The sequence below is a fragment of the Lagopus muta genome, chromosome 4, assembly GCF_023343835.1.
Source record: "Lagopus muta isolate bLagMut1 chromosome 4, bLagMut1 primary, whole genome shotgun sequence".
NCBI lineage: Eukaryota > Metazoa > Chordata > Aves > Galliformes > Phasianidae > Lagopus > Lagopus muta.
Genome location: NC_064436.1, coordinates 14,312,404 through 14,318,844, shown reverse-complemented (window position 1 = coordinate 14,318,844; position 6,441 = coordinate 14,312,404). Strand labels below are relative to the sequence as shown.

The following is a 6,441-nucleotide window of genomic DNA, read 5'->3' as shown; positions in this document are numbered from 1 at the left end:
TCTGAAATGAAACCAGGTGCAATTATTTCTTTGCTTTCCTCCAGCTGCTTCTACGAGCAATTTGGAGGTTAAAAAAAAAAAAAAAGTTACAGTTCTTGTTACCAGGTTATTTTAGTACAGAGATCCTAAAGGAAGCTGCACAAGCACGCCTGCTGGTACCCCTGGCCGTCAGCAAGGCGCTCTCCCGGCCCCGCTCTGAGCAGGGTCCCTCCCAGCCTCCGTGAGCGGTCGCCGGCTGACTTCAAAAACCAGAGAGCATCTGCAATGAAACCAACTGCAAAACAAAGAGAGTCCATTCCTGGTGTGGAAAAGCTAAAATAGTACTGTGAATTGTTTTGTGCAGTTTTATCAGAGCTTTTTCTTTTTTTTTCTTTTCTTCCTTTTTTTGCCAACCATTGCCAACGTCAATCACAGTATTAGCCTCTGTTTAATCTACTTACCGTTGCTTCCATCTACACTCTTCAATGCATAAGTTGCTCTGAGGTGGCAAGTTGTCCTGGGTTCTGAGAGTCCTCTGATGGATTTAATTCGCAACGCTGGTGCTAGAAGTAGGTCTTCAATTACGGGATTGTTTTCCCACCCCTGTACTGTATTCCCAGTGGCCAAACTTATTTATGCTGCTAAATGAAAGAAAGAAAAAGCAAATTATTTTTTGTTATTTTTTTTTCTGCTGTGACGTTTTAGTCCCAGACTGAATTCCAAATTTGCTCTAGTTTGGTTACAGAAAAAGACTTTTTGCCACTGAAACTTGAGCCAACTGTGCCTCTAAGAGGCTGAGAGTGGAAGAGTTTCAGACAATTAAAGAGTGAAGTTTGCCTGCAAATAAAGAATTGAGTGTGTGTGCAAAGCTTATTTTCTTTTTTTCTGGGCAAAAATTAAAACACATTCCTTAGAACAAAGCTATTGCAGCCTGTTCTGTGGGGAAATTTTTTCTTTGTGAGGGCTGTGGTGAATGGAATGAACATTAAAAAAATTTTAAAAAGCTGACAAAATTTTTAAAAAAGATTATAAAATACAAAAATGAAAGTAAAGTTGCTGGTCAGTCTTAGTGTTTTACAGTATTTGAGAAAAAAAAAACAACTGTTACAGTTATTGCTGGGAGGAACTGACAGAGCAAAAACTTAGGTTTTTGTAAAGATGTCACATGCAAACAAAATGAGAAATGAAAGAGTCAAACAGTTTGCCTCATTCTCCAAGAGCCACAACTCAAGCTGAACTGTGAAAGTGGTTTAACACTGTATCCTAGGCGATCTTTTCTCCTCCTTTTGTTTTGTTTTGTTTTGTTTTATTTATAGTCTGATTTAAAACAATCAGATTCCAGTTGGTTAATTTTAGTTATGTAACAACCTGACAAGATGGAGGAAAACAACGTTTAAAGGGACTGTGTCTATGGTTTGATTCACTTAGAAATTTTATTTTCTTATAACTTAAGTGCAATAAAATGTGTTTTTTCATGTTAGTCTGTCTTGCTTTTTCTCTTTCTCGCAGTTACTTTAATGCCACATCGCCTGTGACCCCTAAAGCTCAGCCAAGCACCACAGCTGGCCACAGACGTCAGTGTGAGCATCCCTGCTGCTGGTGCAGTGTGGGATTGGCCTCCAAGAAGCTGGCGGTAAAGCCAGGGCCTTCCCATTGCCAGGGGCTGGCCAGGACTGGACTTCGGGGGGAGGGAGGTATAAAAAGCTTCTCACGTACATAAGAGCTATCTCAATAGCATCCTGTTACTGCAGCTTAAATTGAAACCTGGTTATTGTTTATGGATTTCAATCATTGATTGCAGTCTTAACAGCGGAAAACACATCCACAAATGCAACTAAAGGCAAAGCGAGGATTGCAGTAGAGCTTGAAACAAGGACAGTGACACAAACCCCACAGCATTCAAGATCAGCCTGGTGGCAGTCCTTTCAGAAGCTGTGCTAAGTCATCAGCTCTTAGAAACCTAACAGCTGAGCGTCCCTTTCTCTTTAAAACTCCCGGACCAAAATCCTTCCTGTTTGGGACATACAATATTTCTTTCCCTACAGAAAACTGCCATTAAAAAAAAAAATAAAAAAAAATAGGAAGTATATGCATGGAAGAGAAAAATATACATCAAATCATGAAATATCTATCTGCTTACTCAAATGTAGCTGCAATTCCCACATTATGCAAAACAAATAATGATGAAGGAGCGCACTTCCATCTGGCCTCTAGAGATTAAAAAGCCATACAGCATCACTGAGCAGCCACAGATTGTAAATATCTGTTCAGGGAGTTGGTGTTCAAGAAAAAAAACAATTGCAGCAAGCCCTGACACAACCAAACTATGATCATCCAAGTTTTTATGTAAAAACAACAAAAGAACTCATCCTCTCAGCCAGGAGGGCAGTGTATGGATAGCCAGAACTTCAGGGGTGCACCTTTTGGGCTGAGACAAGTGCTTGGCCCTGTGCAGGTCCTGAGCTGGGCACTTTGCTCTGCTGAGCAAGCAGGCAGGGCTCCCCACCTGGGAATGGGGCATCAGCCTGGGCTGAACTACTCATGGCAGTAAGTAGGGGGAAATACGAAACGTTACTGCAGGGAACCGAGCAACAGCTTTTAAGATTGTGTAATTGTCTTCTACGATTTGTAAAAATTGCAACAACATGTTTTCAAAGAGCAAAGGCAGTTGCTTACCTGCACAGGAGGACGAGAAGTTTCTGAATAACGTTACGCTGGAGGGCAGGAATACAAATCAGGGCAGAAAAATGACTGAAGAGGAAGAACAGCATCCAGACAGGCTCAAGCTGTGTGTAAGTACACTTTAAGCAGCCAATATGAGCAGGATCAAAATGAACTTAACCAGAATCCAGAGTTCTTCCAGGTAATAGAGCAGTTCCAACACTACCTTAAGTTCAAATCAATGCAGACCAGCTTGAACCTGTTGAACAAACCACATTTAGAGCTTCTGTCATCCCACATGCAGATTAAAAACCCCTGTATTGCCTTCAAAGTCAATATGTCGCATGTTAAATACAGAAATCAGCACAGTGCAGTTTAAAAGGCTTTTCCCCTTCGATAAAAAAGCTGTGAAGCAAATTGTGATAGCACTGTAAAGTCTTCTGTTTTGCCACACAGTTGGCTTAGGTTCATAGGCATTCATGTTGCTTACAAGGCACACGAACAATGTCACTCAGTAAGCAGAAATTTGTTAAATTATTCAAGTGACAGCATTTCCAAATGGGCCTGTAGCAAATATGTCATTTGTAAGGAAGCATTTGAGCAGTTTTTCCTTATTTATGGCATATTGTCTTCATTTGGTGTGATTCGATTTTTTGGGTGGGTAATTTGTTTCCAATAAAAGTATTTGTGAGTACTGGTGTAAGACTGGAACTGCTTCAGGCTCTCAGTATGCATGCACTTCTTGAATCTAGTGGCTTATTCATTGTGGATTATAGCATAATGGTATCTGCAGCTATCCTGGAGAGATAATTGTGTGAGCTTCTGGAGCCTTAGCCCTTGTTTTGATACTGATTCCTTTATTTCTTTCCGCTTTAGCTCCAGAAAGAGCTTCCTCATTTTGTATTGTGTCTGAAGCCAAGACAACAACACTAAAAGATGAGTTTTTTTTAATAACTATTATTCTTTTTTGGGCCTTGATTTTAGCTAGCAGTGATAAAGTCAGAACTAGCACTGCCACCTCCTCTAAGATGCTGTTCCCGTGGTCTCACATATGCATTTACTTGGTCAGGAGCTAAAACCTGATGTTTCACACCTGCATCTACACCAGCCTGTAGCAGAGCTCTGTGAGCCTTTGTGATTCCTTCGCGGTATGAGCAGCAGCTCCTGATTAAACACCTCTAAAATACACGCCTGTGGACATTCGGTCCAACACACTGGTGCTACAGCTGGGCTTCTGCTCACACCTCTAATGGCTGGTAAGGGCATAACCCAGACCTCAACCAAACAGGCCTCCAACAACCCTCTCCTGCAGCACTCATGGCTCCTGATAAGCAGCCAGATCTCATCCAAACATCAGGAACAGAAAAACAGAATCCAGCAGCCAGCACTATGGAGGTTTTGCCAAAGATAAACGGGCAAATGCCTTCATCTGTCTTTCAGCATGCTTTCTGGGGAGTTTGTTCTGATCTGCTCATGGAATCCAGTTTAAAATATCATCTCTCACTGTCTGGCCAAAATGTTCTACCGGGAAGTCAGCACCTGAATCACTCACAAAAGGAAATCATTACATTCCGCAAAGAGAGAGGCTAAAGATCCAGACTGTTAAAAGCCGTGAGAAAAATGACTTGAGTCACTCTGACCAAACAACTGGGAATTACTTGAAGGGCAATATCCAACTATGCTGACCGCTGAATCCTTAATGCAAGTGGGAATATTATCTTTCCATCTCCTGGTATTTTACCAAAAGCCCTTCTCCCTCACTTTGATGCTGTGCAAAGGCACACCTGTTGTGTGACTGTGGTATTTGATGAAGCTTGACTATACACCATAAATATACGATATATATTAGGTTGTTCAACTTTTCTTCTGAAATCTGCATATATTGAAACATTTTCCAGTGATGTGTTTCTTTAATCATCACTGCAGATTTGTGAATAACTGTTCTAACGGAAAAGCTGTTTCGGGTCCCTTCTGCAACAGTCTGACCAAACCAGCTGTCCCCAGAAATCCAGCAGCCATTTCAGGCTCCCTGATCAGCTTGCCAAATGGCCTAGTAGCTCCAGGAGTACTTCAGATAAAAGGAATGGTGCATTGTGCTACCACAGTGCACACTGCTGAGTGAAACGCCGCAGCACTCTGCGACTGCAGCCGCCTACAATCCAATGGCTTTATGCCCACATACATACTGCACTGCTCTAGCCCAGGCAGGGCAGGAGAGTCCTCCAAAATCATGACTAAGCATCATCTGGCTAGGACACAATCTCCCACTAACCAGAGGTGACAGAACTCATTAATCACAGAGCTTTCCACACAAGAGCCAGGCAGCACAGAAGAATCCAGTGGTGTTTTTAAATGACACACTGTACAGGACAACAGAGGGTAAGCAGACTTGGCCTTAGCCAAAGGCATCCTCCAGCTCTCCTTTGTCCTCACCCTTGCCTTGCTCAGATCCAGCATCATCCACCTGATCTCTGCTCACAAGCTGGTTTGTCACAACCCTACACAGCAGCAGTGATTTTGGTAAAAGAAAATGAGTAATTTGTCCTCTGCATCTCTCTGTGCTGCAGAAGTCAGCTCTGAACTTTCTGCAATGCTTTGTGCAGGGACAGCATGATCTCAGCCTAACACTAAATGCTTCAAGGGAGTCCACGAAGATGAGAATGCATTGTTAGCCTAGAGTGAAACATTTGTCATCAGCACTGCTGAAAAGATTTCCACCTTGAGACTAGACTGAAAGTAATCTTCTAGGCCTGGTGCAATCAGACAAGCTTCAAGTTGATTTCGATTCCTTAATTTTTCAAACACAAAGCCACAAACCTCATCTGGCCGGGTGCCTCCATGACTGCAAAACAGGCACATTCTGTAAGCAGGATTGTGAGTCTTGCTGCCTTGAACCTGAGAGCTCGTGGTCTGTAGACAGGGAACAAACATGGAAGGTCTGAGTAAGCTGGATCAGAAGTGACCTATGAAAAACAGAGAAAGACAGGGGCAATGAATTAGGGGCTTCTTCTGTCAAAAAAAGTCATCAATGCAAGTTCTACAACAACTGTCTATTTCAACATCCTCATCAAAGCACAGGCGTGAGCGTTCTTTATGAAGCACTCATTCTGGCTGGCCTGTAGTCGAGAACACAACCAACCAAGTTAGCTCTGACTTGCACAGACTTCTCATGCCCGGGGCGGGCTGTTTGATGGGCAGGGGAACGCCTGCCTCGCTGCGCCAGCCAGCTGGGGTGCAGGTTTCACACGGTGCTTGCGGTGCGTTATCCGAGAACGCTTTGTTCTTTTAATTTAAAACAGGAAACAAGGAATGCAGAAGATCCAAAAACTTCAAAGGCAGTTTCCATTGCCAAAGGAGCTGCGTTTTGACTCCGTTCAGCCTCCAGATTAAATATTCAAATCTGACAGTGTGGGAAGATGCTTACGCCTTCAAGAGGCTCAAAGATTCCTAAGGAATTGAGGCATTCAGATCAGTTGGCTGTAAATTTCAGTGTGGTAAGCTAAGCAGTAGAAGTGTTCCTAAAAGGTAGTTTTATTTTGAGCTTCTTGGTTTAAAATGAATTTCTAATAATACCACAGCTTTGCAGACACATACGCAACATAAAGTATGTTCCCTTTACCATGATATACAGAAGATCTGAGTAGAACATTTCCCTCTGTTTTCAAACCCCCACTTGCTTTTAGGTTTCCTGTTACATTTAAGTGCTGAATTTGAATGCTCATGTTATAGTTCTGAAAAATGAAGAACTCAAAAGCTGCACACTAGAAGGACTCCAAAGTTTTTCCCTCAGACTGTTTAATG

The 6,441-nt window shown here is 42.5% G+C and overlaps 1 long non-coding RNA gene across 4 annotated transcripts in view; it reads right to left on the bottom strand.

Moving 5' to 3' along the window:
- Positions 1 to 70: 70 nt before the first annotated feature.
- LOC125692495 (uncharacterized) overlaps positions 71 to 6,441 on the bottom strand; it is a 193,229-nt gene continuing 186,858 nt past the window's right edge. For all 4 annotated transcript variants that reach the window (XR_007376722.1, XR_007376719.1, XR_007376720.1 and 1 more), the window contains 3 exons: positions 5,458 to 5,603; positions 2,656 to 2,899; positions 71 to 620 (listed from right to left, as the gene is read on the bottom strand). This is a non-coding gene — a long non-coding RNA (uncharacterized LOC125692495). The remainder of the gene's footprint in view (positions 621 to 2,655; positions 2,900 to 5,457; positions 5,604 to 6,441) is intronic.